A 13830-nucleotide genomic window follows, 5' to 3' on the forward strand; every position below is an offset into this window, starting at 1 on the left:
CTCACTGACACACACATTTATAGTGAAGCCCATATGGCCTGAATCCCAAGGCCTCTCCCTTTGGTGGCCCTTCCAAGGCCCTGAGAAAGGCCCTAACAGCTTTCTGTCCACTATCCTGTATTCATTTACTCATATAAGCCCCCCAGTTGCACCAGCACCAGGCCCCACAGAACCTGATCCTTCTCCAATAGTAGAGCTAGGAGATCTGCTCTGACATGAGGAATAGGGGACCCCCTGGCAGTGTCTTTTGGGTGCACACACACCCATCTTGGCAGTTAATGCTGCTCGAGGGAAATGGGATCTGCTTTAACCGTTGGTCTCCATCAGCCAGGCTGATTCCTTGTCGCTCTTGGGGACCCAGTCATGATCCTGAGGTTACCAGGCTTCTGGAGATCTGTCCTTGTCCTGACAGCAGAAGGAGAGAAGGCTGGCACATGACCCTGGGGAGGGCCAAACGGCCACCACAGGCTTCATCTCTTGGCCTCTGCCTCCCTTGGCCTCCATCTCTCTCGCCTCCACCTCCTTCAGCCTCCGCCTCCATCCCGCAGAAAGGAGGCCCGATCAGCCACGAGCCGCTGGGTCCCAGCTAATTGGCTCTGTCACTGGCCTGACTGGCTCTTCCCAGCCTCCTTGAGCCCCCTAGGGCCTCTGTCACTCTCCGATTTGGGGAACCGGGGGCTTATCTTTAAAGAGCAGATGGAGAAGTTCTCATTTTTTATTAAAGCCATCCAGTCTGCACAGAAAGAGTAATCCGCTGGCAGCTGCTAGAAGAGCTATTTTCAAAGCACTGCATAGCTCCTCAGCTGTCCAGGGATGCTGGATTTCTCTCTCCCTCTGCTCTCTTGGAACACAGCCAAGTGCTGGTGTCCTGCTCATCACTGGGGGCCTCCTTCTCAATGGGGGACAGAGAGGGAGCCACTCCAAGTCCTCACCAGTGTCTCCTGTGGCATGAAGACCAGCTGCCCAAGACAGGCTCCTGTGGATGTTGGATGCCGACTGGCCGGCATCTTGGGAACGTGGGGAAATTCAGGGCATCCTTTCAAAGCTGGCCCCTCCCCCGCTCCTCCATGGTCTGGCTTTGCCTTCATTCATCCATCCATTTGTCTCTCCTACAAGCATCCATTGAACATACCATCCCCATGCTGTTCTGGACGGAGATCCTGCAGTGAACAAGCTGGTGGGCTTCCTGCCCCTGTGGAGCTCACCTGCTGCTACAAGAGAGGCAGCAAATAAATAGATACGGGTTCAGAGAAGGTGATTTCAGAGAGCTCTGAGTGCTGAGGCCGGAAAGCCGGGCTATGGGGCAGAGCATGGCTGCCAGGCTGGGGAGGTGCAGGGTGAGCCTGGGCTCAGAAAGAAAGACATGAAGGAGCTGGCCCCATGCAGACCTGGGAGGGGGATTCCAGGCAGTGGGGCCAGCATGTGCAAAGGTCCTGGGGGTGCAGACAGCCTTCCTGCTGTGTTCATGGATCAGAAGGAGGCCCAGGGCAGATGGTCAGAGGAGAACAGAGGTGGTGTGTGAGAGGTGAGGGTGAAATACGGGCCCAGGACCCAAGAGGGAAGTTTGGGAGAACCTGGATATGATTCTGCCAGAGGCAGTGAAGCCAGCAAGCACTTGCCAGCCCCTGCGGTTATAGACGTGGCTGGCACACGTGACAGATACCTGTGGGCACAGGTGGCTGGCACTTACTCTGGGCTACCCTAACAGCAGACCCTCATGGGTGTGGGAGAGAGTTTCCAGGGGCATCCACTCAGAAAGCATGAGTGGGGAGGAGGGCTGAGATGGGGATGGGAAGGCAGTGAGTTGAGGCCACCACCGTGGGCACCGTGGTTCGTGTAAGGACAGGCAGGGCTGGGCTACTCCAGCAAAGGGGGCCCCAGGGAGAGGGCAGTTTGAGGGAGGATGAAAAAGAATGTGGGGGAAGGATGTCACAGGAGAATGTGGACAGAGAGGAAGGGGTGGCTGCAACCCTACTGTCTGCCTCCCGCAGAGTAACAGCCCAGCCCCCGACACCTTGGTCACTTCCCACAAAGATGGTGAGCCTCTGCTCGGCTTCCTTCCTTGGGCCCCTCAAAAGCCAGGAGCCATGCTGAGGCCCCCAGGAAGAGTTTGTTTCATGAATAATTAAAAGAAAGAGAAAAAAGATGTGCCAGAAAAGATCTTGAGGGCCTCCCTGGAAGTCTGCTGGGCTGATCCTGAGCACCTGTGCCTTTCCTGGGACTCATCACCGCTGAGGCCAGAGGATAGCTGTGGCCCTTTCTGTGAGACAGGCATCCCTCGGGGCACTGGGAGCAAGGTGTGAGCTGATGGACGTGGTCAGACCAGGCTGCCACGCCCTCTGGCCTCAGGACACCCCACACCTGGGCGTATCCTCCTGCCTGCTCCACAGGGTTCAGGATCCTCAAGGCCCATTCCCACTGCTGGTAAGAGAACTCACAGTCCAGGCCACATTCCTTAAAACACGACCCGTGGCGGGAGAGCTCTAGCCACGCGGCTGTCATCACTGGGGTTGGGGTGGGGCTACCAGTGTTGGCAGAGGCCAGGGAGTCTGCTAAACACCCAGTAACCCACACAGCAGACCCTCACAACAAAGAACCAAACGCCAGTAGTGTCAAGGATGGGAAACCCCACTCTAGCAGAAACATGAATGTGCTGAAATGTTCTGGAAGCATGGACTCCTCCCACATGGAGACTACTTGCCTATATGACCCAGGGTATGTGACTTGCACTCTCTGGGCCCCACTGCCTCCACCTATGACAGTTGCCTCCCCCCTGACTTTTTCCCTTGTGTCTTCAGGACAAGCAAGGCATGCAGCTCTGATAGGAATGAGTCCTAATAAATAAAGACCTGATTTTATTTCACCCGCCTACAAGTCCAAGGGAGAAAAAAAAATGTCAACTCTGGCCTGAAGCTGAAAGAGATGCCTCATTTCTCTCTGGAAATAATTTGCTCTTAAGTCCCAGCCAGGAGGCCGGGCTCTGAGCATCCCGCCCCTCAAGGTCAAATTGGCTTGAAGGCGGCCTTGTCTCTCCTGCCAAGAGCTGGCAGTCCTGGCTCCCCAGAGCACTGAGGCTTTGCAGGAAGCCCCGAGAATAAGGAGGCAGTTTAGCCCTACCTGGACAGGTATCCTTCTCAGAAAGGAGCGCATTTCCTCTTCTCAAAGGCATCTTGAAAGGCCCCGTCAGGCAGGTCTTCCTAATTCGTCTGGCAGTTCTCCACTGTCTGGCAGGGTGATTATCTGAAGGAAGTTCCTGAAAGCCCCAGGCAACGCTGAGTCTCCAGCCAGCCTGGTGTTCGCTCACCCAGCATTCAAGGACCACAGGCCTCCCGGGGTGGTGGCTCTGGATCCAAAGCAGTGAGGCCATTATGCAACATGAGGAAATTATTAGAGCGCAGAGAACAGCAATCATCGTGTCCCATTGGAGACACTCTGTTGATATTTGTACATGAATAAATCACGGTGTTAGACAAGACCCTGTGTTCAGTGGTGGCCAAGATGGGCAGGCGGGGGAGAGAAATGATAAATTACCCGTTTATTTCTCCTTAACCCCCTGTTCCCTTGAGCGTACTTCCCCCAAGGCCATGTCACCAGCATTCACAGAATCCCTTTGGGGTGAAAATACTAGCGTTCCTTCCAGGGTTTCTGTTTAAATTCTTCTGCAAATGCTAAATACCCACATTATTTATTGATTTCAAAATTCTTCCCCAATTTTACCACTGTGAGCTGGGAATTATTGAATGGGAGAAAGGGGGTGCATTGTGGGTGACGGGCTCCCTCACTGGAATCAGGTGGCCTTGTTTTGAGGCTGTGTGTCCTGAGGCAAATTAGTCACCCTCTCTGAGCCCAGTTAGCTCATCTGGGAAATGGGTATAGAAGGGTTGCTGTGAGGATGAGGTGAGTTGGGAAGCTCTTAGCGCCACTGTGCCTGGGGCCTGGGAAGTACGGAACAGCAGGAAGAGGCCCTGTGTAACTGAGAAGTTTTGCTGTATAGGAGAAATTAACACAACATTGTAAATCAACTATACTTCATTAAATGCTGGGACACAAACCCAGAGATTCCCACATAGTTGTTCTGAGATTCATTCTGGCCGCTGGGAGGTTTAAAAGCTCTCCCAGGAACTCCTAGCCTCCATCCCCAGTTCTGGGGAGTGACAATCCCACCCCAGCATCCTCTTCAGATCACTGTGGGCCCCTCCAGTGATGAGAAACAAAAATCTGCTCACAAAGGCAGAAAAACAACCCCTGTCAAAAGCCACATCAAACAAGACAACACAACTTCAACGTGTCTGCAGGGTGAGCATTTCTCTGCTTCCAACAAGAACTCACCAGGTATGTAGCATCCATAAAGCAGCTAAAAAAAGAGTTGGATTTTTGTCATTATAAATTTTATTTAGAAGGTTTTCTCCCTACCATAGAACAGAATACCATGAACATTTCTACTGATGTGCTATGGGGGTCCTCTGGATTCAGCATGAGTTCTTTTTTTTTTTTAAGTCAAAGATGATAAAAATAGTATACTCTACTTAGTTAGCAGAGTAGTCCAGATCCATTTCAACCCAGTCAAGCCCAAGTCTTAGGGAAAAGATTGCTGTTGTCTGGGGATTTTGTTGTACTGGAATTTTGTTGAAATGAATATTAGGGCCCATCCCTCTGGAATTGGCAGTCTGGGTGTGACTCTCTTCTCTTGGTCAATGGTTAAAACATCTTCAGGCTGGTGAAGTGTTGGAGAAGCCCTGGTGTGGCCTTAGTCTCATGAACTTTGATTCTTTCAGTAAATACAATTCATGAAAGATAAGTCCATTTAGAATCCTTGGCAAAACTTCTTATACAAGCAGTCTCACATATCACACACAAATTTTTTAGACCTTCTGTACCCACTTTTGATATTGAGAAAATGCATACCATTAGAATAAAACTCAAGTGAGCTATTTATTCTCTTTAAGGTAAAGGAAAAAACCAAGGCTTGAAGGGCCCAGAAAAAATTGCAACGGTGCCTTGGGCAGGACCTAATGGCATAACAGCTGTGGGGTCGGGCAGACCTGGACTTACCTCTCTAACCCCAACCACCAGACCCCCCATTCAGAAGGCTCTGACTTTGCAGGCTCTCACACCACTCAGAGATGAGGTCAAGTGTGGAACAAGCCAGGCACACAGTAGGTGCTCTGATGAGGAGTCTGCATTCACAGTGTCCCCAGGGCCGCAGCAGTGCCTCCCACAGGCCCATCCAAATACCCTAGGATGGGCGGTAGCCCCAGTCTGCAAGCAGGAATTACCTGGCCCTGGGCTCACAGGATGGAGATTTGAAATGCATTCCAGAGGGACAATTTATTTCTGTCAGCTGATGAATTGATAACCATGAATACTTTATGTCTCTCTCCGGGCTGCCTAGCAAACCAGTCATGCCTGGAACTGGATAGAAAAATTGAACTGAGGATTCAAACAGCCTTGGGGGAGGAGCTCAGACCCCCAGGCCCACGTTCTGTGCTGGGCTGGTCCCTTACACTCTCTGTCCCCAAGAGTCACAGCAGTTGGAAGTAAGAAAATGCCTGGAATGAGTGGGACCTGCTTGGTTGAGGTCTCTGCTCTGGGTGACTCGATACAGAATAGCCCTCCCCAGTGACCTGGGCTAATGTGGAGTGGGACGGGCCACCGAGGAGAGGATGGTGGAAAGGAGAGAATTTGATCTAAAGCAGGAAGAGCTTGAAGTTCTACAAGAGAAACGGAGGCCTGCAGAGGGTGGGCGTGTCCCAGCTCAGCCAGCAAGCCAGTGCCCGCTGGGGCACAGCCCACACATCTGAGCGGGGTGCTCCTCACCTCAGCCATCCATTCATTGGTTCACTCGTTCGTTCCACGTAGTGACAGGACAGCTGAGAGATAACAGGATGGAACAGATTCTTCAGTCCCTCGGCCTGGACTTGATGCCCAGATCAGGGCTTCCAGGCTATGGCCTGGCTAAGTTCACTGCTGTGTCCCAGTTTCCTTGTCAATAAAATATGCACAAAAAATTGTCCCTTGCGGTTGCTGTAAAAAGTCAATGAGACAATTAATACTCAGAATTACATGGACTATCCCACACATCATAAATGCTCAACAACCAGAGCTATTAACACTCATGAAACAGACACTTGTAAGCCCAGCATTCAGGGCGGGCGCTGGTCCAAGGGCTGGGGACACTGCAGGAAACGACGATATCCACAGACCTCTATGTGACCCTTTCCCAGACTCTTATCTTTTGGGATTGGAGAGTCCCCTTGGGCAGGTCACCACAACCTATAGACAGCCAGGGTCTGAGGCCCCTTCTGGGCTGAATCCTCTCCTCTGTTCCTCCCAACCCCTACCCATCAGTTTCTGTTTAACGCAGATTTTCCTCTCCGACTGGAATTACTCCTTTTATTTACAATGGGATGGAATTAGAGGGCTTGCCCCTGGGTGGCCTGGCTAATGAGACCCACCTAAGTTTCCTAAACTGTATAAGGACAGGCCTGAGTGTGTGATCAGTCGTGTCCAACTCTTTGCAACCCCATGGACTGTAGCCTGCCAAGCTCCTCCGTCCCTGGGGATTCTCCAAGCAAGAATACTGGAGTGGGTTGCTATTTCCTCCTCCAGGGGATCTTCCCGATCCAGGGATCGAAACTGCACCTTTCATCTCCTGCATTAGCAGGCAGATCCTTTCCCGCTGAGTTACCTGAGAAGCCTATTATGGGAACAGGAGAGGATTGGTATTTAAGGAAATGCACTGATCCCAGGGTCTCCTGTTGGACCAAGTAGGCCCTGTATCTCTACCCTTTGTGGTGTTTCTATAATTGACTGTTACATCCAGGATACAGAGTCGTTACTTTCCTCCCTGTGCTGGGCTGATTCTCTTCTCATCCAATGCTGTTGGTAAGTTTAGAACACCTTCTGTACACCCATTACCACGCCGTGTATATGTTCACGATTTAATTTAATCTTTACATTGACTTTGAGGGGTTTTATTAGAATCCTCATTTTCCAGGTAGAAAGCTGTATATCTCTGCAGCGCCTGCCATTACTGGAAACTTTCTTGCTTTTATATGTGATACCCACCCTGTTTGTTTCCCCTTTTAGGCTATACTCTCCTTGAGGGCAAGTGTCTTGGTTTTTTCCCCGGCTGCATGTCCAAATCTGACTTTATCCAAGCACATCTTGTAACTAGGGTCCAGGAAATTTTCTCCCAAGAAATTCTGACTCCTTGCCTCTTGCAGAAGCTTCTGCCTCTCACTCATCCTTCCTTTGCCCTTCCGCCTACCACAGCCTGGAACCTGTGGTTCTCAGGCCTGGCCACACAAGGGAATCACTGGGGAAGTTTTAAGACCCATTGATCCTCAGACTTCCATCCTGCCTATTAAATCAGCCTGGCTACCAGGTGGGCCCCAGGCACTGGCAGTTTCAAGGCTCCCCAGATGACTCCCTCCCATGTGAGCTGGGGCTGAGGACCAGCCAGGAGACTTGCATTGCTAGAGAGTGTTGCTGTGGATGGCCGCTTCCTGGGTGCATTCCTCCCAAATTCCCACTCACTAGTCCACCAGCTTTGCTGAAAAGCCCTTCAAGGGGACCCAGGAGAAGAAAAGCTGCATTTCACATTTCAGGAGACAAAGCCTTATGTCAACTCCTCCCTAATTGCAGACCCCTCCAAGCCCACCTAAGCATCTTCGCATATTTATGGCTTTTCAGGTTTCTAAGAGTATTAACTCTGGAAACTCGGGAACGTGGGCAGGGGGAGGTTGGGAAAAACTCTGAGCCCAGGAGGTGGATCTGTCTATAAAGTCATTGAGGACACACAGCACCCACTCTGCCCAGCCCTTCCTCTTCAGTGGCATGTCTTGTGTCAGGGATGGTCAGAATGGGCTGGAAGCTCCCCTGGGGGTGCCATACTGTGCTAAGTCGCTTTACTAGTGTCCAACTCTTTGCAACCCTATGAACAATAGCCCGCCTGGCTCCTCTGTCCATAGGATCCAGGCAAGAATACTGGAGTGTGGTGCCATACCCTCCTTCCCGACCCAGGGATCGAACCTGCATCTCTTATGTCTCCTGCATTGGCAGGTGGTTCTTTATCACTAATGCCACCTGGGAAGCCCTGCTGCTGCTGCTGCTGCTAAGTCACTTCAGTCGTGTCCGACTCTGTGCGACCCCATAGAGGGCAGCCCACCAGGCTCCCCCATCCCTGGGATTCTCCAGGCAAGAACACTGGAGTGGGTTGCCATTTCCTTCTCCAATGCATGAAAGTGAAAAGTGAAAGTGAAGTCGTTCAGTCTTGTCCGACTCTTAGCGACCCCATGGACTGCAGCCTACCAGGCTCCTCTGTCCATGGATTTTCCAGGCAAGAGTACTGGAGTGGGGTGCCATTGCCCTCTCCGCTGGGAAGCCCTAACAGTAATCAAGCCTGCCTGCAGGCTCCACACGCACCCCAGGCTGTGCCTTGTACCTCACAAGAGCATCTCTGAAATAGGCTTCGCCAACCAATCCACAAGGCCACTGAGGCTCAGAGAGGTTAATTAACCTCACACAGCCAGGAAGTGGCTGCACCAGGATTCCAGCCCGGCTCTCCTGACACCAGAGCCTGCCCTTTAAACCACTGCTCTGTTCAGAGGGTGAGCAGTTGAGATGATGGGATAGCAGGCCCTCAGCCAGTGTTGTTAGTGATGGCAGAGATAAGAGGATGAAAAGAGCTGTGTGGAAGCTCTAACTTTTTAGTGCTCTGGTGAGCTGGACAGGTATGACTTATCAGAAGGTGGGAGGGGGCAGTTCCTGAGTGTGGACTTAACACCTGTAAACTGAGCAGAAACCACCCATTTCTGCCTGGCCCATGCCCCACTACTTTCTCACCTCTTCTCTGCTCCTCGTGACAGATGGTGCCCTGAGGCAAGCCCCAGAGGATGCCCTGGCTTTGGGGCTCAGCCTCCTGGACCCCTGTGTGCCACTTTCTGACTTGGAGAAGATGGGGATCCGGAAGAAACACTGGGGGTGAGGATTCATGGAACAGAGGCTTCATAGCTGATGAGTGGCAGGGCCAGCATGAGAACCGATGCACTTGTGGGGACTTCTGTCCCAGCCCTTCCCAGGCTCCTGACAATGCCCCCAAGTCATCTTCCTCCAAGAAGGGGTGTAAGGGCAACTGGAGGAGGGAGGCGTGAGGTCACATCCCTGGGCTCAGTTTGTGCATATGGTAAATGCAGTAGTCCTTAGGATTACCCCCAACACACTTGCACACGGGCACATGTACACACACGCAAACACATGTGCACACACAGCGCCAGCTTTGGCCTGGCAGTGGCTGGCACTCTTGCTATCTAGACAGGATGGGAGCTGAATGGACTCCTACTGTAGGAGGCAGGCAGCTTGGAGCTGTGAACATGAATGCACACACATGCACACTCATGAATCCACACACATGATACGGGGAAGGTTCAGTGATGCTTAATTAGCATTCAGAGGATGCTTTGATCACTCCAGGTGGGAATTCCTGTGCAGTCTGGGCACAGGAATTCTGTTCTTTGGGTTCCCAGCATTAAGCCATCATTTACCTTAGAATTAAGGAGAACGTGGCTCCTGGTGGCTTCCTTCTACCCTTCCCTCTGTGGGTGGCTCCTCGTGGGTTTTCTGAAGGCTGAGATGTGACCTGACCTCTCAGCTGCCCGCCCCTCATCTGAGAGACTGGACATTCATCACGTTTCCCCCAACCCTTGGCAGTTAGCTGGCAGTCACTCCAGACACTGCCAGCTGAATGCTGGGGGTCCTGATTCAAGGATGCGAGGGTCTCCTTGGCAGCCCCCAGAGGCTGTCTCAGACAGACAGGAAGGAGGGGACACGTGCGTGGCTGCCAGAGCCGGCGGCCACTACCTTAAAATATTCCAGTCACATCGCCGGCGGCGAAGCCATAACCTGGGTGCATTGTAACAGAGGGGGAATTTCATTTTGTTTTTGAAATGCTGTTATTACACACTCAGGAAGCCCACAAAGGCACCTTGGCAGGACAGGATCAAATAAATACCTGAACTCCGAGCGTAGCAACATTTACTTAGCAAATGACATTTTAATGCCGCCAGTCGAATTTACATACTAATTAAAATTTCCCTTTAAAACATGGAGACTTTTGGCCTCTCTGCCTACCCTCAGTGACAAAGATTAAAAGACTTTTTATTACGTCCTGTCAAACAGAGCTCACTGGAAGAGGTGGGAGCCCAGTGGCCCTGTCCCCACCATGTCCTGGGCAACTGCAGCTAGGCTTCTTTGGCAGGGCCGAGGCAGGTGTCGGGAGACTTAGCGTCTGGTCCAGTGGCTCGAGGGAACACTGCCCCTGGGCTTTGGTGGTCCTGGCATAACTTGAAACACATTCCAGCCTGGCTAGAGAAATGCTGGACTGTTCCACTTTCCTCTTTCATCTCTCTTTCTTCCCGAGGCTGCTGTTGGCTGAAAGGTGTGAGTCTGAGTTGCAGCCACTTCCAGGTGTTGGACAAGTAGGAGGGATGGAGGCGGCCCCACTGACCTGCCAGCTCCTCTCTTGCACCAGGAAAGGAAAAAGAAAGTGAAGTCTCTCAGTCATGTCCGACCCTTTGTGACCCCCATGGACTGTAGCCTGCCAGGCTCCTCTGTCCATGGGATTTTCCAGCCAAGAATACTGGAGTGGGTTGCCATTTCCTTCTCTCAAATCTTATTCTCAGGAGACTCTGACTCAGAGGTCCCCCACTCTCTGCTCAGTCACTGGATTTATGTATTTATGTACTTTTTAGATAAACTTTAATAGAATGTTTATTGAATGCTTGCGGTGGCTGAGCAGCGTTTCTGGCAGAACCTCTGTTCTGTCAAAGCTGGCTTTTCAGTGGGGGAGATGGACATCCCGTTTGAAAGATGATCTCAGAGAGCAGGAAGAGCTGTGATGATGGCAGAAGTCCTGTGCAGCAAGTACCATCCACCACTGCAGTCACTCCTATTTCACAGATGGAGAAACTGAGGCACAGGTACGTTCAGGAACTCGCCTGAAGTCACATAGCATGTCAGCAGCACTCTCCATATGAGGCCGTAGAGTACCTTGGTGATTCCCTCTCATAGGCACTGCAAGGAAAATAAAATGTTTCTTGGGAGAATGAGTATCTGGGGGTACTGGCCTGCTTTATTTCTTTTTGTGTATTTTTTAGATAAACTTTACCTGATAGCTCAGTTGGTAAAGAATCTGCCTGCAATGCAGGAGACCCTGGTTCGATTCCTGGGTCAGGAAGATCCGCTGGAAAAGGGATGGACTACCCACTCTGGTATTCTTGGGCTTCCCTTGTGGCTCAGCTGGTAAAGAATCCACCTGCATTGCAGGAGACCTGGGTTCAATCCCTGGGTTGGAAAGATCCTCTGGAAAAGGGAAAGGCTACCCACTCCGGTATCCTGGCCTGGAGAATTCCATGAACTGTATAGTCCATGGGGTCGCAAAGAGTAGAATACGACTGAGCGACTAAGCACACACAACAGAAATGTAACTCACATTCAGAAAAGTGCAGAAAACATAAGCATTCAGTCTAGTGTGCCTTCACGAAGCAACCGAACCATGTCATCACCCTCCACGTGAAGGAAAAGAACCAGGCAGACCCCTGGGCCCCATCCCAGGCCCTGCTGTTATCTGTCCCCACGGATTAGCTTTATCTCTTCTTGAACTGTGTGTAGATGGAACCACTTTGTACACACACTCCGCTGCACCTGGCTTCTCTCAAACGTAAGGCTATGAGGTTTGTCCACAGTGCAGGGTGTCAGCAGTGGTTTATTCCTGCTCTGTCCACAACCCCAAGCTGTTGCGTGAAATACAGGCAGGACTCTGAGATATTCTGGGTTCAGTCCCAGACCATCACACTACAACAAAGACGGCAACAGAGCAAGTCACACTGATATTTTGGTTTCCCTGTGCACATCAAAGATCTGTTTACACTGCACCGTAGTCTACTAAGTGTCTAATAAAACAAAGCACGTACCTTAATTTTAAAATCAGTTCAGTTCAGTTCAGTCGCTCAGTCGTGTCCGGCTCTTCGAGACCCCATGAATCGCAGCACTCCAGGCCTCCCTGTCCATCACCATCTCCCGGAGTTCACTCAAACTCACATCCATTGAGTTGGTGATGCCATCCAGCCATCTCATCCTCTGTCATCCCCTTCTCCTCCTGCCCCCAATCCCTCCCAGCATCAGAGTCTTTTCCAATGAGTCAACTCTTCGCATGAGATGGCCAAAGTACTGGAGTTTCAGCTTTAGCATCATTCCTTCCAAAGAAATCCCAGGGTTGATCTCCTTCAGAATGGACTGGTTGGATCTCCTTGTAGTCCAAGGGACTCTCAAGAGTCTTCTCCAACATACTTCATTGCTAAAAAAAAAAATGCTGATCATCATGGGAGCTCTTAGTGAGTTGTAGTAACAACAGTAACATCAAAGATCACTGATCACATGTCACCATGACAGATATAAAAATAATGATCAAGTTTGAAATATTGTGAGGATTACCAAAAGGGGAGGCAGAGATGTGATGTGAGCAAATGCCATTGGAAAAATGGTTCTGCTAGATTTACTTAATGTAGGGTTGCAACCAACCTGTAATTTGTAAAACACACACACACACACACAAAATGAAGCATCTGCAAAGCTCAATAAAGTGAAATGCAACAAAAAGAGGTCTGTCTGTGCTCCATAATGTTCCCTTTTTTGAGGGGTGGACATTTGGGTGGTCTCCAGATGAGAACTATTGGAATGGTGCTCCTAGGAACTCCTAGGACACATGTTGTGGTCATCTGTACCTATGTCTGTTGGGTCTACACCCAGGAATGAAACTGATAGGTCCCAAGGTAGAAATAGTAGTAGGTTTACTAAATGCTGGGCTTCCTTGGTGGCTCGATTGTAAAGAATCCGTCTGCAACACAGGTGATCCAGGGTTGATCCCTGGGTCAGGAAGATCCCCTGGAGAAGGGAATGGTAACCCACTCCAGTATTCTTGCTATGAGACTTCCATGGGCAGAGGAGCCCAGTGGGCTACAGCCTATAGGGCTGCAAAAAGTTGACACAAGTGAGTGACTTGTGCTCCTAGTACTACTTAACTAAATGCTGCCAGACTATTTCCCAGAGCCAAAGCCCTTTACGCTCACACCAACATGCAGTCACTCCACATTTTAACCCACACTTGGTGCTTCCTCAGTTTAAGTCTGAGTAATTCCAGCGGGTGTGTGCAGCATCTTATTCTAGCTTTAATTTGCATTTCCTGGCGACTGAACAGGTGAATCCCCTCCGATGTGTTGATTGTCTGCTGAAATGTTGTCTCTGGCCCTTCAAGTCTTTCCCTCTCTTTTTGGCAGATTGGCTATTTTTTCCTTACTCATTTGTAGGAGCTCTTTTACTTATTCTCTACATACAAATATTTTGTTGAATATCTATAATGTGAATATTTTGTCCCACTCTGTGCCTGCCTATTATTCTCTTAATGGTTTCTTTGATGACTACTTCTTATAATGTAGTCCAGTTTCACAATTTTTTCCTTTTTGGCTAATGCTTTTCATGTTCTACTTCAGAGTTCTTTGCCTATCCCAAGGCATAAAGATCTTTTCTTACATGTTCCTCTTGCAGCCTCTTGCTCAGTCTCTCAGTCATGTTCGACTCTTTGCAACCCCATGAACTGTAGTCTACCAGGCTTCTCTCTCCATGGAATTTTCCAGGCAAGAATACTGGAGGGAATTGCCACTTCCTACTCCAGGGGAACTATACAAAAAAGATCTTCACGACCAAGATAATCACAATGGTGTGATCACTCACCTAGAACCAGACATCCTGGAATGTGAAGTCAAGTGGGCCTTA

This window comes from Bubalus bubalis, chromosome 14 (genome assembly GCF_019923935.1).
Source record: "Bubalus bubalis isolate 160015118507 breed Murrah chromosome 14, NDDB_SH_1, whole genome shotgun sequence".
NCBI lineage: Eukaryota > Metazoa > Chordata > Mammalia > Artiodactyla > Bovidae > Bubalus > Bubalus bubalis.